At 46.1% G+C, this 25,160-nt stretch overlaps 2 long non-coding RNA genes across 3 annotated transcripts; one reads left to right on the forward strand and one right to left on the reverse strand.

Annotated features, from left to right (window-relative positions):
• Positions 1 to 1,921: 1,921 nt before the first annotated feature.
• Positions 1,922 to 4,806, reverse strand: LOC129487252 (uncharacterized). Its single transcript, XR_008659271.1, has 3 exons — positions 4,603 to 4,806; positions 3,193 to 3,326; positions 1,922 to 2,140 (listed from the first exon to the last, which is right to left on the reverse strand). It is a non-coding gene; the product is annotated as an uncharacterized lncRNA (long non-coding RNA).
• A 1,378-nt stretch (positions 4,807 to 6,184) lies between these two features.
• LOC129487253 (uncharacterized) lies at positions 6,185 to 12,528 on the forward strand. Of its 2 annotated transcripts, none has more exons than XR_008659272.2 (3): positions 6,185 to 6,415; positions 7,393 to 7,553; positions 12,175 to 12,528. It is a non-coding gene; the product is annotated as an uncharacterized lncRNA (long non-coding RNA). The 2 variants fall into 2 exon arrangements; XR_008659273.2 differs by lacking the exon at positions 12,175 to 12,528 and adding an exon at positions 11,334 to 11,355.
• The last annotated feature ends 12,632 nt before the right edge of the window (positions 12,529 to 25,160 follow it).

Consider the following 25,160-nt stretch of genomic DNA (forward strand, 5'->3'; position numbering starts at 1 on the left):
CATCCAGTTCTGGAGGTACAGGGAGCATCCTGGTTCTGAGGATGGCCTGGAGTCTGCCTGAGGATTTGGTGGTGTTCTTTCCCATTTTTCCGTCAGGCTTCTCTCCTATTCTTTCTGCTGCATTCTCAAATTGTTTTTCAGTAAACAATTTCTGTTTTTTTTCAGGGGGAGAGAGATTGGGGTGCTTAAAGTGGGAGATTTATCACAAGAGCAGTGCTCATGGGAGGCTCTTAAGGTGTACCTTGTCCTGCTCCTTTGGGAGCCAAGAGGCTTATCTCAGTGGCCACACCTGGGCAGTGGAAGAGTCAGGATAGTGACAAGTTTGCCGACCCCAGGCCAAGGACTGCCTGCTGCACCACAGTGCCTTCCCTACTCAACTTATAAACAAACCTGTCCTTGAGTCTCCACTCTATTAGCCTTTTCTTTCATGCATGCCTGCTATGAGCACAGTGAAGGAACCTAATATTAAAGAGGGAGAACTGGAAAAAGTAGTCCTTCTTAAAGGCAGGGCATGAATTTGGAGGACCTCTGGACAACTTTCAAGTTCTCATTTTGAGAGCACTCAAACTTTTGTTTGCTTTTAATTATTTTTGGACTTCTGAAAATTGACTATTTCTGTTCCTTTTGTCTTTCCAAGTCTCACTAATAATAAAACTACATGGTATAATGGTGCATAAAGAAAATTCAAATTGTGTGCTTCAGAGGGTTCTGAATAAAGTTTTCACATTGACCACTAGCCACTTTTCTGCCTTCCTTAATCCCCATCTATAACATAGTAATAAAAAAGATGTCCTTTTCCAGAATACACTGGAAATATAGTTCCATTCAGCTGTTAAGATAAAAGTAGGGCTGCATCCCAGGGTGTTAGAAAAGGGTGTTATGGTACAAAAATATCACACATATTAAAATCATTTGGCCTCATGTGGTCAAGAATAATATGTTTTAATTCATCCACCAACTGGAGTAAGGAACTTCGAGTTGGAGCATTGCTAGAGAACAATTTTATAATAGGCCTTGAGATGAAGGGTAACAGACAAAGTCACAAATCATAGGCAAAGTGAGATCTCAAACATAGATCTCTTAATCTCTAGTCCAGGCTTCATGCCACTATACAATGATGCACCACAATTATAATTTCTGGCCTCTTTTTATTTTCTGTGCATTTGGTCTGCTTTTCTCTTCTCCCCTTGTGTGCTAAGAGCCATGTGCAAGGGCCTTGGTCCTCTTAAAATCATCCCACCTGCCAAGGGCCATCAGTTCACTGAGTTTTAGGGCACCTGACCCTTTGAAAGGGGGGAAAGAGTTGCCATCAAGGGGGTAAAAGGACCACAGAGACAGGCTGAGGTTGCCACACATGAAGGTCAATGGCTTCATAATTGATGATTTCATAGCATTGTGACCATCAGGCTGGTAGAGTGCATTGGATACAGGAGATCTGACTAACTTTACTGACCAAGGCTGGGCCAAGAGAGAGCATCACAATCAGCCCTGCCTCTTTGACTTGGCTTGCCAAGCCTCTACTTCCTAGTCTTAGTGGTGATTGAGGGAGAAGAACAGGCAGATTCAAAACATAATTTTACTACATGTCCTGAAACTCTTGAGAGACAGAGCTGGCAATGAAGGCTTGCTTGACAGTGTCGCTGTCAGGTTTCTGCATTGTTCTTTGGGGCAGAATTCTCATATTTGGAGATCTCAAAAAGTAGATTTAGTTGTATTTATACTAAATAAAAAGAAAAAAGTAGATCTTTTGCTGCTTTTTCTAATTCTAAAGTTCTGTGGTCCAAAGCACAAAGGTTTAGTAACACTTCCTTCTTCATTACATTCTTGTTCTGGGGGAGCAGATGGGACTTGCCTGGAGAAATGTTCAAAGCAAAGCCTTTGTTTTTAGTAAGGACCAAAGAAAGACCCAGATGCTTTTGAGTGTGGTAGTAATCAGATTTTAATGAACAAGAAATTCCAGATACTTGGTAGCCTTACTATTATTATTATTATTATTATTATTATTATTATTTTTGGTGGGGAGGAAATGTGGTAGGTCATACCATGGAGATGTTCTGGGGTTCTAGTAAGGACCGTGTCACCATGCAGAAATATTTGTTTTCTAAGACTACTGCAAGAGTGAAAGTGCACTTTCTTCATGCTGCAAGAGAGGAAAGACAAAACTGAGGTTTAAAAGTCCCTGGTTAGAGCAGGAGAGCCTCAGGAAGTTCTTCAGATGGGCACACAGGCTAACCTGACATTTTCCAAATTTTCCCTTATGATTTTGTTACCTCTTTGGCTCTGGTTTGGCCTAGCCTACTTGCTACTTCCTGTGACATCTGCTTTCTTGCTGGTGTGACTAGCTGGGGCTGGTGTTGTGGGCAGTAAAGGAATTTACCAAGACAATCATAGGTAAAGAAAGGCAGATTTATTAGACAAAGTATGAAGGTATGTTGCAAGAAAGCAATGGGCAGCACAGCAGAGAAGGGGCTGTCTGCAAAGAGGCAGGGGCTAGAGGGGAGTTTTATAGGATTTATGTGCAGAATGAGGTTGTGCTGCTGGGTCTATGTGGGGAAGGAGGTCATTATGCCCACAGGTTGTTTGTGTTCAGCCATTTCTCAGAACAATTGTTTATTGTTCTCCTCCAGCCTGGTTCTGGCCCTCCCCCATCTTGCACCCTTTCCTTGTTGTTGCTTATTAGGACTCCACATGCTCCAGATAAAAAAAAAATTATGTCTCCCCAGAACCAGCTACATAATTTGTGAAGTCCAATGCAAAATGAATATGCTAGCCTCTTGCTAAAAAATTATTAAGAATTTCAAGATGGTGGCAGAAGAGCATAAATCTGGGATCAGTGTGGGTAAGTGGGCACAAGACCGTTTGCGATGCACAGGTCCCATGACTATGAAGCCCACTCTGTCTCTCCTGCCTCACTTAAGACACTACTTATGGCAAATACCAGATAACTAAATTGAAAAATCCCTATCTTGTTTACCTTTATAGTCCAGGATAGCTGGTCAAATCTCCTATTCATAATGGGAGATTCAGGAATACTTGCAAATGACTTGCTTCATACTGAGGCTGTGCCATTTGCCTGAGAATGGACTTAGCCTCTTCATTACTGGCTCCATGAGCATCTCCCCTCTCCCCTCCTCACACACATCTTCCATCCATAGCTGGCACTACTCCTGTCTTCACTCCTCCTACTCTTACCCTCAAGCCTTGCCAATCGCTGCCCTCTTCCTCTTCCTTCTCCTTGCTCTCCTTTAGTGGTACTTTCTTCTATGCTCCTGTAGGAAACTGGCTGACTCCTGGGGTACATGCAGCTCTGCAATATCCTAGTGTGACTGAATGCACACACTTAGTGCTCATACTTACTGCTGGGAGATGTTAGGGGCCTGAAGGGGGCTTTCCAGTCATTTGCCTGAAGATTGTATTCCCAGCTCTGAGACAGAAGGAGCCCAGCTGCAGAGAATCTAGGCCACTGTGACTTGGTCTTCCCCTCTCTGCGATATCACAAAGTCCATATGAGGTCAGTGAACCAATCTACAAGAGAAGGGCTGAGCAGGGGACCTGAGATGATTTCCTCCAATATTTAGTCAGACTGATTTTCTGGATCCAAGCTTCTCAACTTACTAAATGTGGGCAAATAATTATATTGCTCCCAGCCTTAAAAATCTTCAGTAAGTTAAAGAGAGAAGGACTCAGGCTTAATGGCAATCCTGTTATCTTACCAATGAGGAGACTAAACACCTAGTTGGAGATCACCTCCTTACTGGCTCAGAGCTTCAGGAAATCGCTCAAGGGTGTGCAAATACTAAACAGTAGAGCTGGGATTTAGATCCACATCTACTTAATTTTAGTGCATGTGCTCTAACTGCTGCCACAAAAGGGATGCAGAGGAAGATGATCAGTTACCCAGAGGGTGGTATCTTTGACTTAATGTTCACCATAAAGACAGCTATCAACAAAAGACTCGAATTCTAACTTGTTATCTATTGTAGCAAAGTGCCTGCAATATGGTAAGTTCTTTAGTGATATTAAGCCATATAACCCAAGCCAGCAATGGAGTTGGAGAAGAAGGGGTGAGTTACAAAATACTGACATAATTTACGTGGAGGGGTAATGTTTTAATCCTAGACTTCTGCCCTAAGTGAATAGTGAATGACTGCTGAGTAGATGCAGGAGCAGGAAATAGATGTGAACAGAAAAAAACTGGTTTTAGTTTTGCATAGGTTGAATGTCTACCAGACAGGTCCCCAAGGATGCCCTGTGGACAAATTGGATAGAGGCATCTGTAGCTCAGAAGAGCAATTGAGGCTGGGGATGTAGTTTTGGGCACTGGCGAGGTACAGTTTTGTGTGGTTGAATCTCCAAGGGCAGGTAAGATGCTCTAGAGACAAAGTTCTGGGATTTATCAGCCATTGGGTGTTTCAGAGGAGAGAGCAGGGCAAGGAGACCAAGAGAACAGAAGAAAACTCAGGAAAGAGTGGGGCTGAAAGTAAGGCATGCAAAACTGGAAGCTGTGACACTTGAGGTGGTCAGAGCACTTTTAGGGGACCTACTAAGTGTCAGGCACTGTGTGAGCGCTTGAGGAACCTCATCTCATTTCTGTGTCCTTACCTTAGGTGACTCCTGCAGAGCATCTGACAATCAGAGAAGAGTTAGAATACATTAAGCTCAGCATCGCATATGTAGTTTAAATACAACTCCACCCCCTTCTCTTTCTTTCTCTTCTTTTCTGCCTTCGTTGTCCTACCCAGGATTAAAACCTTAGGTCTTATGTTAAAAGAATGACAAGAGAACTGTAGCATTCTCTGCCTCTTGGGCATCTGCAAGGGGTGGGATATTAGAGGGACACTGGGGGATGCTTGGATGATTACCTCCATCCCTCCACCCACTATGACCTCAACGTGAAGTTGGCCTTCTTGAAGTGGGTGAATCACTACAGCCCTTGTTCAGGAAGTGTGTTTGAAACCAGGCTTTTAAGGAACAGAGGAGATGACATTTCTTGGGAACTTCCTGCCAACCTGACCCTTCTGGTTGGCACCACCCAGAGCTTCATTACTTAGGCTTGAAGCCCAGGTGTGTTGTTGGGCTCTTCCCCCTTTATGAGGCCCATGTTTCCATGATGCCAGGTGGCAGCCCTTCATCAGCCTTTGGGCTACATCACTGTGGAGGTGGCTGGAGTCTCTTTTTTCATGCAAACTGTTGCCCAGTGAAGCAAGATGTAGACATTTCGACTACAGCATTTCAATTTCCATATCCCCATCCCCAACCCCAACCTGGGTTTTTAGCCATGTCCTTTATTATTTCCTTCAGGCAACCTCTGTTATAATCAAACTGGGTTATTTAGAAAGTAGAAAAAGTACAGGTGTTCATAGGAGATTCAGTGATTTGTACTATTTTTTTTCATCTTCACCTATTAAACTTCCATATGTGCTTCAAGACTCAAAACAAAGGCCCTATACTCTATGGTTACTTCTTCATTTGGTCACATTTTATATCTACCAATAGAAGATGTCTTCTCTGGCCAGATATCAAGCTTCTTGAAGTTGAAGCTATATTTCTGTGGGGCTCTAGGGGATAGGGCAGGGGTAGTAGATTTAAAAAATGAACTGGACTAGAGCTTTAAATTCCACATTTTGGGTACTTAGAGTAGAACTTGGGGGAGGGGCAGGGGGGAAGATTACAAAGGGAGCACAGTAGAAAGTACTTATTATCTTGATTTGTAGTAATGGTTTATGGGTGTATACCTAGGTCAAAACTTATCAAATTGTACACTTAAAATATGTGCAGTTTATTGTATATCAATTATACTTCAGTAAATTCATTTAAAAAGGTACATTGTTCAAATCCTCCCTCAAGAGCTCTTTCTAGAAGTCAGGCAATGAAGCCAGGAATGTATGCCTAAATGTGTCAGCAGACAAAGGCTTTAAAAATGCTAGACTTGTGTTTGAAAGGCATAGAGAATTTTGCTTGGTTTCTGTAATTCATGGGGGTTCCTATGGGCTGGCTGATAGGCAGCCAGCTGATTTAAGGAGTCCTACTAGGCATTTTCTTAATTTTATCCAACATTTCAGTACTGCCCCAACCACTCAACCAAGCTCTCATGTTGACTTTCAGCCATTGTGACAAGGCACCATCAATCATCATGTCCCTTTACCAGGAGGGCCCGTGTCATAAGCCACCGTATAAAGGGAATGATGAGTGGACTGCTTTGGACAAATGGACTTGGGGTAGGACAGAGGGACAACAGTGGGAGCAGGTAGATCTTGCTGTTTCAACCAAAACCTCATGCTGACCAGAGTTGAGGAACAGAAGAAGATGGTGAAGGCCTGCAGTTATAGGTGTTCAGTATGTCATCTGAAATATTCCCCACAGAGGCAAAAAAAAAAAAAAGGAAATTATCTCTGAAAAGGAACAGGAAGACAAGGTATTGATGACATTTTCTGATTACAGAGGGGACTCTCAGGACTAAAGAATTGTCACTCATGCTTGGCTAATCTCCCAAACTGTCATACCTCTGTCAAAAGCAAAGATCGCCTATCACCTTCTAAAGACTGGCCTCAGTACTTCTCTAACAATCCCTTCCCTCACTGACACCCACCCACCAATAAAAAACAACCACCCAACTCTCTCCCTGATTCCCCACGAGTCCTGTGAAAAGCCAGGATTTCTGTGCTCATGGCTTGTCTTCTTTGTGCTGTAGAGCCTCCTTCTAATCTTGTCCATGCAATAAAGAGAGATCACACAAATCCTGGACCTACCTCTTTGAGGTGGGACTCTCAAACTCTGTATTTGATGGAATCTCTGGGAAACTGAGTTGGGACGGTCTCTATATGAAAAACACATGGGTTCTTGGAGTGTACATCTTTAATTTTCTTATTTGTCTCTTTAGTTAGCAGAATATGTCAATGTTTTGGTTGAAGAAGCTGCTTGAATCTGGGCTTTCCTGTGCCATGTGTTCTCCCATGGCCAGCACAAAGAAGGGCTTTTGGTGCAGGCCCAAGACCACCATAATCATCACTGATTATTCCTCTCCACGCCAGTGTCTCTAAACAATCTTTCTCTTCTTTCTCTGACAAAGGTGTTTTTGAGTGTTACTGTTTAGCTGAAGAGTGACGTTGAGTGACCTTAGTACCCTAGCCCTTCATGTAATCAGATGGGTGTTGTAAGCAGAGGGAGAACCATGTGAGTCAGGAGGAAATATGTAGTTTACCTTTTTTTTTCCTGTTTGAAAGATTTACTATGATGTTTGTGGTTGGGCTTTGGTTTGGGATAAATTGAGATGCTTTCTGGATATGATAAGGGCTTATTTGGTTTGATAGACCATCTAAACAAGGCCAGTGCAGGCTGAGCCAGGTGAACCACCAGATCACCATCAGCTCACACTTCTCATTCATTTGTTAGCAGAAATGAAGATGCTTGCTTTCCTAGAAACAAGCCCAGGTCATCCATCATGAAGTCCAGGAATTGTAAATGTGAGGAAGTGCAAAGACACAACATAACGCTTACAAAGGCATATGGGCATTTGGAATTCTTTAAAGGACAACATCCTCGAGCTTCTCCTGGTAGTATACTCTAGATATAATATAGTGTTTGGGCAATTTGGGATCAAATAATTCTTATATCTTTATAGAATCCCTTGTGTAATTAAACTTGAACCTTGTTTAACTTATGTAAAGATACCGAATCATCTCTTACTCACAGCTTGCCTCCCCCCGAGAATCATAAATGCAATCTTTAAAAACCATTTACCAGCAAGACTAAAGCTAATCTGTAAGGTTGGGGCCTCAAAACTCAATTCTCTATTTCCTTTGGAACATGAAAGATGCAGAAACTGCCTTTTTATTGTTCAGCTGACTTAGGTGGGCCCCAGGGTTTTGTCCTATTTCCTAGATGTTGATGAGCTTCTTTGGTTTCTTTGATAATTGCTTTTGCTCTTCGGTGGTCACATTTGGTCTTACTCAGTGTAGGGGTGTGGAGAGATGGCAATTTATTGCTTAAAGATGTTATGGCAGGTGTTCCCGGGTGCAAGAGCAAAGTGTCCTGAGGTAGTGTATGTAGTAATAATACAAGTCGCTTTTGTGGTAGCAGGCTGTAGTAATATAGCTATATCATCAGATATAAGCATGTCTTATGGTAGTAGGCCGTGGTAACGGGTTACAGGTACCTCTGGTAGTAACAGGCTACAGTTAACGGTTTATGTGTCTGGCAGTAGTAGGCTGTAATAATGTTGTGCATACACTGGCATAATCTCAGGGAGAAGGCAAAGGCAAAGAGGTCAATAGCCTTCCCTGCATCATTCTGGTGCAGTCCTCCATGCCACCCTCACTATTTTCGCTACATTTACATAGGACACGTTTTACTATTGAATAAGGCCCATGTGCCAGGTCCTGTTCACATGTCCATGTACTCTAAGAAATGTACATATAGTATATATAGTCTAAGACGTATAGTCCAGGAGAAAACCAGAGAAAACCAGAATAAATCTAACTGCCAGGAGATCTATCACATGTTCAAACTTGAAACTTGGAAGAAAATTTTGAAATTGATAATTGTGGAGAACTTCAGGATGTGAAACATTTGAATCTTCTGTCTAGGGCATTCAATATTTATTGATGAAAGTCTTGTATGAGGTAAGCAACCATGACCCAAGTTATACCTTACAGCAGCTTTTGTGAGTTATGTGAGGTGATAGGGCCACTTGAGAGAGCCCCTACAGAATTATAGGGCCAGATAGCAGATGTTTTATTCTTTGCAGGTGAAAGCAGCCATAGTAAGTGAATGGCTCTGGCTTGTTAACTTTGCTGGATTTGGCCTGCAGACTGCAGTTTGTCAGGCCCTGCACTAGAGATTGTGGAATCATTATTTCATTTATCTCAGTTGTAGCATCGAGGTAATCAGGGTCCCAATTTCATAACTGAAACAGGTGGAATGATTAACCTGCTTAAGATCATACAACTTAGGATGTGCTTGAGTTAAGACCCAAGTCAGAGTGGTACTATTACACCTTCAAAAAAGTCACACAAAGGAAGAGGTAGGTAGAGCTGGCCGGCAGGGTTCTATCTACCCTCATATTCCTCCAGCCCCTGGGAGGTTAGATCCTCCTTCTTTGGGTCTCATCTAAGTGTCAGTATTATGCTTCCTTTTCCTAAAAGGTTCATTCACCCTTTGTGGTAGCTTGTTCCTTCTACTCAGGGGCTTCTTCCTCTTTCTGGATGCCTTTCTGCAGTAGGCTATCTTTATACTTGTCTTGATGGGCCTGGTAATTTTAGATGTCTGGTAAAAGGGTCTTTTAAGGAGCATAGGGAAGTAGGGCTAGGGGACAGAACCACTAGTCCTAAGCCAGATGCTACTCAGGCAGTTAAGTCAGTGACAGGAGGAGGCAGCTATCGGGTCAGGGCTTTGTATGATGCAGTAAGGGTCATAATGTTACAGCCACCATTATCCTTTATACCTCATCATATCAGGTGCTGAAACTGGTCCCAAATTGGAGAGCCTAAGTTTGTGAATTTGAGTACCGTCCCTCTTGCTCATTTACAGCTCATGACTTAACACTTTTCTCTAGTCTTTCTGCTTTTCAAAATTTTATAGTTGCCCATTATGGTGCACTTTCAATACATTCTCCAATAACAGAAGATAACTCTCATAACTTATGTCCAAACTGGTGGCCCAAGAGCCAAAACAGCCCACAAATATGTTTTCTTTGACATCCTATGCAGGCCAATATGGAGTGAGCAGAAAACATTTGGATTAGTTGCCACCATGGAGAAGAGCTTTCATGTAAAATCTAGATATTTGACTTCTTGGTTGCTCTTAAAAATGCGGGCGTGGTGGCGGGCGCCTGTAGTCCCAGCTACTCGGAGAGGCTGAGGCAGGAGAATGGTGTGAACCCGGGAGGCGGAGCTTACAGTGAGCCGAGATTGCGCCACTGCACTCCAGCCTGGGCGACAGAGCGAGACTCTGTCTCAAAAAAAAAAAAAATATGCAATGTATATCAATACTGGATTTTAACTGGCTTGAGCTCAGAAGCATCTTTCGGAAGAGGCACGTACTCATCAATTTGCCTATCTCCACAAATCCCTGCTTGTGTTACTTTATACTACCTGCCTGAGCTCTGAAGACATTTGATTTTGTAACCTCTGTCCTAAACTTTTAGTAGCTAGCACTACCAACTCTGTTGGTTCCATTGCTCTCTTGTCCACAATTATCAAACAGTAAAGAGGACAGTTTGATATTCTAGGCAGGGGCTCCAAGGACAAGCATCTGGAATTGTATACAGGACAACCTTCTTTTTGGATCTTTATTCAGATCACTGGGACCACACATTATCAAGCCTACCTCATTGCTAGCCTCAGAATCCCTTCTTTTTCCTGAAGAATAGTTTGAAATCTGTGAGGAAATTAAAGGAATTATAACCACAGAGAAGAGAATCAGTTGTCTGTCTGGATGTGACTTGGGCTTCAAATTGGGACAGAAGACGTATAACACATTATAGTCCTCCTGCCCCTGACACTCATTATTATTTTTTGGTGTGTATAACACTGTGTTCTCTAAAGCTTTCTTGATAGCTGGGACAGCAAGAACATTGTGTTAGGCAGAGGAATTGCCTTAAACAGGTCCTAGACCTGTGAGTCTTTTTCCAGTTTTGTGATTCCCTGAAGGGTGGGGACCCTGAGTGACCTCTACCTGTATTGTTGGTGTATGACAATAACAATGGCAGTGATGAGATGATAATGTTGGAGCAGGATAACTCACTGGATTATTAGTTTGTGTATATTCTCAATGTATTTCCCCTCCCTTCTTTGAAGCAGAGAGCCACATTTGCATTTTGTGTTTTCTTGCTTTGGGTGGGGGATGAAATGAGCTCTTTGTACATAATTCCCTTCCTGAGTTTTTGGTATCCAAAATCCATAATTCCCTTGCTGAGTTATTGATATTATTGGTATTATGTTTTGGGGGCAACTTAATTTTATCTCACCTTCCGATACAGCCTGAGATAAGAACTTGAGTCTGGGCTTTGTAATGGGAGGTAGATTATAGGAAGCAGAAGGGAGGGGACAGGCCACGTGGGACAGGGAAGGAAGAAAATAAAGAGTATGTTACTGAGCTGAGTATTGTCATCAGCAACTAGGGTTCAATCCTGCTGGAGACCCTCTAAGAAACTGTGAAATGCACCTTGGAATTATCTCTCCAGATGCTGGGAGGCTGGGACATGTAATGGATTTCCATCCTCTACTAGTTGAAGGTTTCCTCTGGGAATGTTAACTGCCCCCTTCCTGGGCTGCCTAGTACCTTTGATAGGTAAGAACACTTGGTCCCTGATATATTATTCTCTGCTTTTTTAGGGCCTCAGCCAAAACGGAGACAGAAAATGCATCATGCTAACATCGTTGTATGTATGTGTATGACTACATAATATTCTATCATTTTGTTTTATATAATCTATGAACCAACATCTTATGTTTACTGCAGTTCTAGTTATTTTTATTAAAATGTATATGAAAATTTACATCTTTATTCAGTATTGTTTGAATTTTTTATATTTTCTTAGGATACAGCTTATAAAAGTGGATTTATAGGGTCAAAGGGGTTATATATTTTCTAAATTGCTTTTCAGAGAGGTTTCATTGACCTGTAGTCCCATCAGCAGTGTGAGAGAGCATTAAAGGTGAACTTTGGCAATGACCTGGCATGGGTGACTAAGAGAGGTTGTAAACTCTTATTGCTTAGAGGACTTTTAGCACAGTGGAGGCCTCTATTTATTTGGGATAGGTTAGAGTACTATTCTATGTGAATAGAAAATGTATGAAGGACATTCATTCTGGATTCCTTGTCTTCCCTGGATTCTAAAAGTACTTTTTTATAGTATCAGCTGAAATAAGCATATACAAAACACATAAAATAGATTCTTCAAAGATAATTCCAATTTGAGATATTTAATAGAGTTTTCAAAGGTTCTGAATTTACCATCCCATCATTACACCCTTATTTTCTGTGTATCCACGTACTAAATGGGTTACCAGGTGCTCCATGTTCAAATTTCTAAGATTATGTGGGAAATGATAACCCAGATACATATTAGAACTCTTGGAATATTAAGTTACATGACCAAGCACCTTGTAGAAGTTCTGACAGTTGATTGACAGAATTGGAGCCCAGTTTCCCTTTGTCCCTTTTGTTTCCCAGGAGTTAAACTAGAAAATCAGAGGAAAAGATTAAAAAATGGAGATCAAGAGAAACAGGGAAAAACAAAGACCAGAATAAACAAAATATCAATTCATCCCCTGGATTAGTAAGCACAAGCCATGCTTCTTGATTCGAACTCAGGTGAAGGGTGAAATGCAGCCACATCTATATTTTCCAATGCTTTATCTGTCTTCCTTTTTGGTCTCTTTGCTTCTCTTATTTTATAGGCTCAAACACCTTCATGTCTATTATCAACAATAAATGGGCCTGGTATCATTGGAAACATGAAAAATAGAACGTAAGAACTTTCAACCCCCCAAATAAACTCTGGCTCCTCCATTATCTCTGAGATTTCCCATGAGATCTCTTAAAAGTTTGTTTTCCAGTGAGAACACATGGACACAGGGAGGGGAACATCACACACTGGGGCCAGTTGTGGGGTGGGGAGCAAGGGGAGGGAGATCATTAGGACAAATACCTAAGGCATGTGGGACTTGAAACCTAGATGACAGGTTGATAGGTGCAGCAAACCACTATGCACATGTATACCTATGTAATAAACCTGCATGTTCTGCACATGCATCTCAGAACTTAAAGCAAAAAAATAAAATAAAAGTTTGTCGTTTTCATGGAGGAGTTAGGTGAACTAATTTCCAAACCAGTTGATCCCCACCAGTGTCTAAGACAGGCCATTCCTCCAGAGCACCAGGGGGGGCTGTTGTGCCACTCAGTCCTGGCACCAGTCTCTTTCCAAGAAGAATATGAATACGGACATACATACCCAACCATCCAGAAACAAGGTTCTTAGTTCATACTAGTCACAAAGGCAGGATGTTTGAAATTGGTATGGTCTTAGGGTTTCCAGAACTATGGGGGCCAGTGGAGCATGGGAGAAAAATGCAGTGTCCATTGCACTGTGTTCTGTTGCCTCCCCAAGCTTCTCCTTTTAAGCACAACAACTTGCTGAAAGTGTTTTGTTCCATGATGAGGTCTGCAGATAAAATAAGTGAAAAATGAAGCCCTCCTAAAGTAATAAAGAGGGAGCACCTTAGGAAGAAGAGACACAGACAAAACCTCTTTGCCACAGTACAGCTTACATTTCAGGTTTCCCAATCTCCTGGGAGTTTTATTCACTGATATTTTCCAAGAACCTAGACTTGTGGCCAGAACAATAGATGATCAATAAATACTTGTTGAACAAAAGAATGACTCCAGTTCCAGGGGTAGTCCTGGCCACTCTTTGATCACTTGGTCCCTCTGTGATTTCGTTTCCTCATCTGTTAATGTCTGATAGTGGGTGGGGGGAGAGGGGAAGGTTGTAATAGCCAGTCCCTGAGATCCTCTCTATTTGGGATGGTGTGTGGTTTCCATATTCAAGGTCCTAGTTGGTTAAGTGACTTAAGTAGGCATCTTCTTTACTGTTTCCCAGAATAAACTAACCCATATAGGAAAGAGAACAGTTCCATTCCTGAGTATGGGCATCAGAGTATGAGCAAGTTGAATCAAAATAGATCTCTTTCAATTTTGGCTTTGCCCTCTGTTAATTTCAAGCTGTCCCTGAAATTCATATACATGGTGGTGATATTGTTCTAGTGTTTCTGTAGGTGAATAAATTTAATCCCATCTCTGTAAGGCAGCCTGTAGTTTGGCCTGGCCGGTGTTCCTTCCTGTGTGCTTTCTGTTCCTCGTTATGCTTTCTGCTCCTATCAGTACCACTTAGCAATGCTTCCTCACCTTGGCAGTGGCAGTTCCTTCCAGTAACAGCCAGGGATACCAGTTTGCAGTTTTGTCAACACTTGTAGAACTGGGTCCATTGTTCTCCCCCAGAAACACCATTGGCCATCATCTGGCTCAGGGGTTTGGGTCCCAGCATGGTGAGCCCTCCCCTTCAGCCCCAGCAGAGAAGCAGCTCCTTTTCTAAGGCCTGAAGATCAGCTCTGTGAGTGTCTCCCTTCAAGCTTTTATGTTTTATAATTCTAATGCTCCCTTGTGTTCCCCTAGACTAAAGATATTAGCTGCTTATAATTGCTACCTCTTCAATACCTTAATAATATCCCCTTTAGCCTTTTCTGTTCCCAATACTGTTAATAATTCTTTATATTAAATTCTTTCTGTTAAAATAACTGGTGTGGTTTGTTGCCTAAGACTAGATCCTAACTGATATATGCCCTGGAACAAGGGAGCCAGGGGTTACCCCATGAGGTCATAGGTTCCTGGGCATATCAGGTTTTCTGCTTATATGCAAGTGAAGTGGCTCTAGCAGGCCAAAGGTAGCCCTCCAAAGAAGAGTCACCCATAGGGGTCGCTTGGGAAGAGAAAGCACAACAAAACTGGAGGAGTGTGCAAAGAACCTCCTGGTGGATCTGCACAGAGATGGTGGTTTCAGCTATGTGGACATATAAAAAGCCAACTTACCGACCAATAGGCTATAAGGGCCAGATGGGTGATTCAGGCATGGTGCTTTGGGAGTTCCAGGAAGGGAAATGTCAATAAAGTTAAGGAAAATCAGAAAGTTTCTCAGAGGATGTTATGCTGGAAAGACAGACAGGGCTTTTCAGGCTGGAAAACTAGTCACAGCATGGTCAAGGCAATTCCAGGGGCACAGACCACTTTAGGGAGCCTCATACACAAGGCCAAGGAACTCGGCTTTGCTTCTGTGTGGGCATCTTATCATGATATTGCCCTCAAAACTCATACTATATATATGATCCAGTCACTGTGTACATCACCCAGCAGGCCCCAGGGATAAGTCAGGGTTGAGACAAAAAGATTTGTTTGCTAAGGAAAGGGACTCGCCTTTCCCGCACTAGCTTTAGGTGATCCTGAGATGGCACCCTGTCTGTGGGCTTTTCCGAGAAGAGACATCTGACTTGGTTTAATTTTTAGCGAAATCTGCAATTGATAACAGGATGTCAGACAGTAGGAGGGGTGTTGATGGGTGATCTGCAGAGTGCTGGTCGTGACATTTGGCTTTCCATCCCCTTTGGCTTTCCACCCATGCTGCCTTGATTTCTTTAGTGGAACAACTAAGCAATTGGACACACCTTGTCTGAATGCCTCCTCCAGATCTCTCCCAGACCCAGCTGGGGATAGTATGCACCATCTCCTTTACATAATACATTTTCCAGGATGGTCCCAGTTGAAAATACGTTGGTTTCGGAGTATCCAAGTATGCAAGAGCTGCTAATTCATGCCTCAGTATTAACAATGTGGCTCTCTCCACTTTTAAATAGTAGAAGTAATACATTGGCCTTAAAAGCCAAAAAAATTGGTGCAGCTCCAAATAAAAGTAGTAAATACATTCAGCCACAAAGTCACAGTGGCTTTGTTGCACAACATCAAAAAGGCACAGGTTCTTCCCTCAAGGAGCCTGTGGTTTAGTGGGTGAAGCTTCCTTGTCTTGCCTTATGATTTGGTGTTTTGCACGCCAATGTAGGCAGCTATCATAGAGGTAGGAACAGGTGAGCGGTCCCCATCTTTCCTTTGGTCCTGTGGGTAAAGGGGAAAGGAAAGGAAGAGGGCAAATAAAGTGTGTGATGATGGGGGGACTGATTGGAAAAATAGGAGGTTGCTGGTTTCCCCCTGTTGGTGACTGGGCCTAGCAGGCATGGCCCTCCTGGCAGGAATGAGGCTTAGAGAGTGAAAGCAGGTGTGCAGGAGGCTGCTGAATCACTCGTGAGAAGTCCCCACTGTGACTCTTATCTCCAAACCCCACTTGCTCAGCGTGGACAAGGGTTCAGGATGAGATTCTGCATCTGTCCACAACTGGGCATTACAGAATGTGTAACTACCGAAGGGGTAGAGGAAGGTGGAGGTGGAGAAGTTCTACACAAAGAAGAAGAACGTGAAGGCAGAAGCAGAGGGAGAGCAGGAAGAGAAGAGAGGGTTCAGGAGGCAAGAGGAAAGGGGGAGGAGGCCTGGAAGACAAGGCCAGCACCAGAGGGCCTTGGTTCCCTGCCTCCCGGGGCAAAGGCATCCGGGGTGGACCAGGAACCTTTGCTCCCTTTTGTCTTTACCAGCCCTGGAGAAGTGCATCAACCCCCTAGGTGGTCCAGGCCCAGAGTGGGCTTTGGGAAGAAGGCTTGGAAGGAGCTTTATTGGAAGGCCTGGAGGCTGCAGAAATCATCTGAGGGCTGGAGAAAGATAGGTCTCAGGCCCCTTCCTGCTTCCAGGAGCCTGGACTGCCTGGCTGCTGGCCACAAGAGCAGGGCCCATTTCTCCTCCCCACTGCACACCCTGCAAGCCAGTCATCTGCCTTTTCTTCCCTCCCCCTTCTACTTCCCCACCCCTTCAAGTTCTCAGAACTGGCTCCCATTAGATTCCAGGAAATGGCTGGTGCAACTTTGTAACCAAATCCGCTCAAATCCCTTTGTATATCTTTCCTGCTCCCTCGCCCCCTCCTTGGTGTCCTTCATGACTGTCTCCGGTTACAGAGTAGGGACCGGCCAGGGCAGGCTGGCCCTGGCACATGCAGTCAGATCTGAGTCAGGCAACAGCACCCAGGGCCAAATTGTGGCAAAGCAAAGTGAGCCGTTCAAGTCTGGGGGACCCTGGCCCTTTTCCCGCTCCACCAAGAATTTATCTGTGCAATGCTGGGCATGTTATTTTTCCTCTAGGGATCTCAGCTTTTCTCACCTGCAATGTGAGGAGAACCTGCCTTTGGCCAGCTCCAAGATTTATTGGTGACGGTCAAGTGGGAGAAAGCACGTGTGTCTGGCAGGACACCTGGAGGACAGAGGGGCGTTCTGACTGAGCAACTTCTGTGTGGAGACCCGAAACCCCCAGAATTCTAGCCCAGACAGGGGTCTGCCCATCTCTGACTTGTGGGACCCTGAGGCTGTCATTTGACAGCGGAAATAGTGATGCAGTGTAGGCCTTCTGCCTGCAGGGACACTTCTTTCTCAGAAAAATTTGTGGAGTTTTACAAAGCATTGGTGTGGGTGCCAGAGATCTTGCTAGCAATTCAGAGGGCAGGCACTGAGCCTCTTCCCAGGGCTCCCCACTATGATTTAGGCCAAGGCTGGGACCAGGCAACAGGTGGCTTCCGGTGCAGCTTGGGTGACTGATTCTGGCCACGGCAGCATCTAGAAGCCTGTCGGGGGGATGGTTGTGGACAAGATTCTATTCTGGGAGGGCACCAGAGTGTCCCAGGCGAAAGGTGGCCAGCTGAGGTATTAAAAAAATGGATCAAACATCTACAGAAATAAAATTCTGCTTAAATCTTAAGTCTGAGGAAGAGGCAAAGAGAAGAAAGCTGACAGGAGGAAAATGAAGGAAAGTTGACAACTAAAAAAGTCTTCAGACATGTATTTAGGGCTTTAGATGTAAGTGTATGTTCAAAATGAAGTCATCTGTGTAATCCAGTGTCCAGATGAATGGGAAGAACAGAGCCGGCCCCAGCTAGGTTCCCAGGTAAAGCTTGGTGTTCTTTTCCCTTCCATGGATTCAGGGAACTTCAGCGTGGAAACGGGCTTGTTGAAAAATTGCTTAGGGCTGGTGCGGCGGCTCACGCCTATAATCCCAGCACTTTGGGAGGCCAAGGTGGGTGGATCATTTGAGGCCAGAAGTTCCAGACCAGCCTGGCCAACATAGTGAAACCCTATCTCTACTAAAAATGCAAAGAATCAGCCAAGTGTGGTGGTGCATGCCTGTAATCCCAGCTACTCGAGAGGCTGAAGCAGGAGAATTGCTTGAACCTGGGAGGTGAAGATTGTAGTGAGTTGAGATCGTACCACTGAACTCCAGCCTGGGCGACAGAGTGAGACTCCATCTCGAAATTAAAAAAAAAAAAAAAAGAAAAGAAAAAAAGAAAAAGATATCACTCAGTCCACCCTAAAATGAGGAAAGTGGAGCCCAGGAGGTCCCATACCTCAGTGCCTATACTGCCCTAGATTGTGGGGAGAGAGTTGGCCATCCCTCCTCATTAGGGGATTTCTTGAAGTAGGGTCTCTGGAGTAATGAAGGAGATGGATTTGAGGAATAGCCTAAGGATGAGGCTGGGGAGGGGCTGGACAGGTAGATTTCGTCGGGGGCCTATGGCAGCAGTTCTCAAAGTGTGGTGCTCAAACCAGTGGCATCAACATCACCAGGAAATTTGTTAGACATACAAATTCTTAGTCCCTTCCTGACCTGCTAAAGGAGGACCTGGGGTGGGGGCCCACCACCTGTGTTTTAGGAGCCCCCCAGGTGATTCTGATGCTCTCTAGAGTTGGAGAACTGCCAGCCTCGGGTACTCAGGTGGGGCATGTCAGGAGGTTCAGTGCCATCTTGATTGGAGACCATTTGAAACCCACAAAGGAGGCTCCTGAGTGAACTCTTTCTGTTCTTCCCTTCCCTCTCCATCAGCTACAGTGTTCTTGGGTCTCCTTCCAGCTGGGCACATCCCATAGCCACCCCTCTTGGGCCACAGCCTTATCTGCTTGTCCCAGATAAAGAGTGAATTGGCCTAATCAGTCTGGCTGGACTGGCTGGCTCCAGGGAGGTCTGCTGGTGGTGGCACTAACAGGAATGGAGCCACTCACACGGCTGATCCCCTTCCCCACCCCATGGGCCCTGTCGCCACCGCCATCTCTCGTCTAGAAAATGCCAGGCCTCGGTTGCACTTTCCCTCCTTTGCTAATCAACCCTCAGCAACTTTATTCCCAAGACAGATAAGGGGTGGCTATCTAGGGCTTCTGTGAAAATCACCATGGTCAAAGCCTCTGTCAAGATCAGGCTGTCTTCTGGGTGGCTGCTGAAGGAAAGAAAGAAGAATTGAACTGAAACTATCTGAGCCTGCCCCCAAACTTAACAATATACATTTGTACCTCTCAACAATCTTGCAAGAGAACAGACAGTTGGAATTGCTGCAGATGATCTGCCTTCACTGAGGATTCTGACTGGTTTTTGGCTACTGCCTTGCTTGTTATGATGGATGGTTAAGTGAGTTAATAGCGTGCGTTTTCCCCACATTGCAAAGCAGCAGAAACAGGCTCAGAGACGTTTGCTGACTTTCTGCAGGCACTAGAATTACTCAGTGGAGTAAGCTTCTTGGCTGGGGCTGGGACCCAAAGCCACATTCCCGATGGTGTGGCAGGAACCAGGGCTCATGCCCATGAAGGCCCATCTGTGAGGGAGGTTGGCTGGTGGACCAGATGTGCCTCCCGGATGTTTTTCCCAGGCTCAGCCTGTGTGGCATGAACGATCGGTTAAAGAGATTTTTAATCCTGGGGAAAATGACTGTCATTCAGGGCTGGCTCAAAAACTGGTAAAGTGTGCTGTGTGTGGAACTAAGCCGCAGGGCCAAAATGCACAGAGGGGTTTTCATGAGCTCTTGGGCAGCAGCTCTGAAGTGAGGTGGAATTGTGGGCTGGGAGCAAGGGATGGCAGGGGCTGTCAGAGGGGACGTTCAGATTGCGTAGCCACTGACACAGTGCTTGTTCTGGGCCACCCCTGCTCTGCTACCAGCTGTGGTTCCTTCTCCTTGCTGGGTCTGAGTTTTCTCCTTCATCTGCCTCCCTTCTCCAGAACTGGGAGACAGGCAGACCTGACTGTGTGAAGAGTGTCTGCCAACTGCCAAGTTCAAGGAGAAGCCAGAGGACTATTATTAGGGAAGAGTAGTTTAGGAGATGGCTGTATGTCTGGAGGGGCCAGAGGCAAAGGCTGGAGCCCTCTGTGTGCAGCAAATATGTTTTTCTTCTTATGGATCAGATGAACCTTTCTGTGCAGAGCCTCAGTAGACAGCAGAGGGGCCTTCTGTGGCTGAGGCCAGGAGTTGCTGAAGCCCTATCCCTCAGCTGCTTGTCACCTCTCTCAGTACCTCCCAAGGCACCTTGGAGGATCCCTGGTGGTCCAGTGGGACAGTTTAGAAGTCCCTGGAGAAGCCTAATTAATCTGCCAGTTCTTAGGTCATCTGGAGGCCAGGAGCTGTGTCTCATTGTGAGCTCTCTGGAGGCTCCAACCGCTCTCTCAGGAGTCTGGCCAGAAACAAGTTGCCCAGGGCCTGCTTGTTTGCTGAGCCTGGGCTATTGCTCCACAGCACAGGGCTTGGCCCTTGTGCCAAGAGAGACCCAGGCGGGAGCTCTTACCCCATGCAAGTGCCACTGGGGGATTAATTTCTCTTGGAGACTTGGGGGTTGTGGCCAATGCAGAGAAGCAGCAGCTGGGCTGACAGGAGTAGCTCCATTTCTGGATCAGCCTTCCCCCTCCTCTGATTTCCCCTATTCAGATCTCAGGAACCCAGATGTTGAGGTAATATTCTTGTGAGCAGTGGCGAATTCATACCAGTTTGGAGCAACTCGATTCTTGCCTTTCCAGAGGAAAGAACTCGACTGAGGGGCATAAGGCGGAGGGAGAGACTGAGGCAAGTTTTAGAGCAGGAGTGAAGGTTTATTAAAAAGTTTTATAGCAGGAGCGAAAGGAAGTAAAGTACACTTGTTGGAGGGCCAGACAAGCAACTTGAGAGGTCCAAATGCACTGTTCGGTCCTTGACTTGGGGTTTTAGACCTTGGAAGGTTCCCGAGTTTGCACTTCTCCCCTGATTCTTCCCTTGGGTTGGGCTGTTAGTGAGAGGTGACAGCGTACTGGCAGCCCTCGGTGCCTCCTCGGCCTTGGCGCCCACTCTGGCCGCGCTTGAGGAGTCCTTCAGCCCGCGGCTGCACTGTGGGAGCCCCTTTCTGGACTGGCCAAGGCCGGAGCCGGCTCCCTCAGCTTGCCGGGAAGTGTGGCGGGAGAGGCGCGGGTGGGAAGCGGGGCTGTGCGCCGTCCTTGTGGGCCAGTGTGAGTTCCGGGTGGGCCTGGGCTCTGGGGGCCCGCACTCGGAGCGGCCGGCTGGCCCCGCCCTCAGGGCCGGTGAGGGGCTTAGCACCTGTGCCAGCAGCTGCTGTGCTTGATTTCTCGCCGGGCCTTAGCTGCCTCAGGGCAGGCAGGGCTCAAGACCTGCAGCCCGCCATGCCTGAGCCCCTGCCCCTGCCATGGGCTCCTGCACTCGAGCCTCCCCTAGGAGTGCTGCTCCCTGCTCCACGGTGCCCAGTCCCATTGACCGGTCAAGGGTTGAAGAGTGCGGGTGCGTGGCACAGGACTGGCAGGCAGCTCCACCTGCAACCCTAGCACGGGATCCACTGGGTGAAGCCAGCTGGGCTCCTGAGTCTGGTGGGGACTTGGGAGAACCTTTATATCTAGCTAAGGGATTGTGAATACACCAATTGGCACTCTGTATCTAGCTCAAGGTTTGTAAATGCACCAATCAGCACTCTGTGTCTAGCTCAAGGTTTGTAAATACACCAACCAGCACTCTGTGTCTAGCTAATCTAGTGGGGATGTGGAGAACTTTTGTGTCTAGCTCAGGGATTGTAAACGCACCAATCAGCACTCTGTCAAAACGGACCAATCAGCTCTCTGTAAAACAGACCAATTGGCTCTCTGTAAAATGGACCAATCAGCAGGATGCAGGTGGGGCCAGATAAGAGAATAAAGGCAGGCTGCCCGAGCCAGCAGTGGCAACTTGCGAACACATCTCCCTGTGGGAGGATTGTTCTTTTGCTCTTTGTAATAACGCTGCTGCCGCCCACTGTTTGGGTCCACACTGCCTTTATGAGCTGTGAGAACTCACCGTGAAGGTCTGCAGCTTCACTTTTGAAGACATGGAGACGCACTGGGAGGAACAAACAGCGCCGCTTTAAGAGCTGTAGCACTCACTGCAAAGGTGTGCAGTTTCACTTCTGAAGCCAGCGAGACCACAAACCCACCAGAAGGAAGAAACTCCGAACACATCCGAACATCAGAAGGAGCAAACTCCGGACACGCCCCTTTAAGAATTGTAACACTCATTGCGAGGGTCCTTGGCTTCATTCTCGAAGTCAGCGTGACCAAGCACCCACCAATTCCGGACACATTAGGATGCACAGTGGCGTGCCAGCACTTAGGAGGGGTCGCATGTGCAGTGAGTTTACTGAAGTTGTGTACGTGCTCGTTTGAGGCATTTTTCCCTTACCAGTGGAGTGTTCCTAGAGGAAAGTCATAGATCAGTTAAACGTGGCCATTTTCCCTCTGAGAGCCGGTGCATGGGCCCACTCGCCTAACTCCTGAGATCTTACCAGGAAGCTGCTGCTGATCACCAGCTTCAGGTGTTTTCTATCTATTGGGAGACTGCCTTTTCCTGGCACCAGCTGTGACCAGTTATTTTAGAGAGACAGTGTAGCAACTGCCTGACCATCACCTGATGGTCACTGGACATTGCTGGTGGGAGGGAGCCCTCCCCAGCCCTGATCATGTCTGCCTGACTGCTTGCCCTAACATCCCCACACTGGCTGCCCAGGATGTCAGACGTTCTGGCTCTCCACCTGGGAGCCCAACTCATGTTTTTGTTTTCTTCCATCCATGAAGCAAGTTTGACAAGCCCTACAGCCCGTCAGCTCCTGGTGGTGACTCCCGATGGCCATGAGCACCGGGGCCTTGAGAAGCCGTGCATGAAAGGTACCTGGTTTTCTTTGCTTTGCCATACTTGGCTTTTCTTTGAGAAGCACCTGTTTAGCATTCCTGGGGATTAGGCTCCACATCAAGTTCTTCCTTTGTATTGAAATAAAAGCTGTTGGCTCGTAGCATCCTCCACCATGGAGGGTTCTTGTTTGCTGTATATTGGGTCTCTTCCCTGGTAGAATTTAATCTCCATGAGAGCAGGGACTTTGCTTAATTTAGAACAGTGCTTTGCACACAGTGGACGATAAACATTTGTTTAGTGAGGGTATCTAAGAGTGATCTGCGTGCTGGGAAAGGCAGCCCTTTGTTCTGTACCTTTCCTCGTGCCATCCCTCTCACCAGGAATGCCCTCCCTGGCTCCTGCTCTCCCCATTCCATGCCCGCTGCTTCTCTCCAAACTCTGAACCACTCAGTCTATGGAGTCTTATTGGCTACCCACCACCTGCCACCATCAGTCCCTGGCCCTGCTCCCTGTGGACACCTGCTTCTACTTTACCAGATCCTGCTTGCTTGGCTTTGTTCTTTGGGTGATTTAAGGCGAGCAGGTCCAATTGAGGGAACAGCTTGAATGCTGAACTGTGACTGGCTGACTGTGTTGGTCTGTGACGAGTGCTGCAGGCACAGACAAGCACAGCCCCTGCCCTCGAGGGCCCACTCAAGAGATCACCTCAGTGGGATACCAGCTTCTACTGGGTCCCAAGAGCTCCTACTGGGTCCCGATTTTTAAATTTTCTAAAGTTTCACAAGCTGTTGCCAAACACAGCCCTTTGTCAAATCATAGTTGAACTGCAATGATAAACTCACTATAGACACAAGAGTTTGGCAAAAATTCAGAAAAGCATTCTGTGAGAATCCATTGGTCATACGGAACTTACAATAGAGAGTGTTGCTTATTTTATTATTAATAAATTTTACATACCCTTGTATCAGCAACATTTATTTTATGTGTACAATACAGGTTAGAGCCAGGGTCCCCGCCATTTGCTGCACCAGCACGCCTGCCTCAGTGCTCTGTGGCCCCCAAGATGCCCTGTTCACTTTCCTGGTTCTCATGGGTCATGCAGATGTTCTCAACCCTTTTCCAAGTCTTTCCCGGGAGGGCAAAAAGAGAAGAAGTGGAACGGGTGGGTAAAATCCATATGAGCCTCACCTTGCAGAGCATTCCGAGACAACATCTGCTGCAGCTGGGCTCCTAGCTGGCCGGACACCCTTCAGTCACGCTTTGACAGATGGATCCAAATAAATCAGTTCACAGCAGGAAAGGGCTTGGAGAGTTCCAAGTTTGTTGAAACCAGATCTGGTCTGCAGAGACAGAAAGCCATTTCAGAGAGCCAGGAGGGACAAGGCCTCAGGCCAGATAGGTGCTCCTGCTCAGAAAGGATCCCAAGAGGCAGCTTCCCGGTGGGACCTTCTACCCTTTCCCCGGGGGCCCCTCTTAGCCTTTCTTTCCTTGACTGGACTTTTGAGACATTGATGGGCTACATGTGTGTAAGAGCGTGCAGCTGTTTAATTCTTGTGCACATTCCTAGACCTGTAGTGCCCAGGGTCAACATGGCAGCTAAGGGAGGTTTGGAGGGCAGCATGATGCACTGGGTCAGGTGTGCATGAAATTGACAGGCCTGGGTGCAACTCACCTGCTACTGGCTGGAGAAACTTGAGGCCCACTGTTGTCCTATTGCCAGAGATGAGCATGCAGAAGACCTTCTGTGTTTAAAGATGTTCCTGTGGATGTCGTGTGTTCCAAGCAGACGTTCAGTTGTTCTCTAGCTTATTTCATAGTGCAAAGAATCACAATTTTCCATCTCTGGAGTTTTCTTTCTGGGCCTGCCACAGTCCCTTGTTTCTGGATCAGAAAACATGAGAGTAGCGTTGTCTGTAACCTCCTTTGGTAACATGTCCCACAACCTCCAATCTGTGTCCTCATGCTGCAGTGGCAGTGTACAAAATCCTGTTGGTCTAGTTCAAGCCTCTCTAGCTGTGACTACAACACATTCCCTCTTATAACTAAAGAGCCCCTGAGCCCAGGGGAGCTTCCTGCTGCTCATGCAAATTTTCTTTTTCAGATTCAGGGGAAATACCTATCACTTCTTTCTCCTGAACGTGGGGACTGCTGTGGATGTTGGAAGGGAGAGACAGCAGGGGAAGGGTGGATATGGCCTTGCAGGCAGGTCATTTAGGCTCATGAGGCATCTAAAATGGGGCAGTTGAGCCTTGGATTCAGAGTCTGGAGTCTCAAGAGATGGCAGAGCAGCCCTGGAGAACCAGGTTGGGAGTACTAATTCCAGGCCAGTGCCAGGTTGCTGTCTGTCCTGTTATTGATGTATGGAATCCAGGCCAATGCTCCCTCGCCAGGAGCCACGTGAAATAAACCTGTCTTGTTACTCATGCCTGAGCCAGTTTGCTGGGTGCTGATCATGGCCAGAGAGAGGCCAGAAGCCAGCAGGTGAATGGTGTTCCTGACGGAGGCTTACTTCACCCGGCTGTCATCGGAGTTGGCTCAGAGGACAGGGTCTCGTATCACTGTGCCCTCC

The sequence above is a fragment of the Symphalangus syndactylus genome, chromosome 8 (genome assembly GCF_028878055.3).
Source record: "Symphalangus syndactylus isolate Jambi chromosome 8, NHGRI_mSymSyn1-v2.1_pri, whole genome shotgun sequence".
In the NCBI taxonomy this organism is placed as follows: domain Eukaryota; kingdom Metazoa; phylum Chordata; class Mammalia; order Primates; family Hylobatidae; genus Symphalangus; species Symphalangus syndactylus.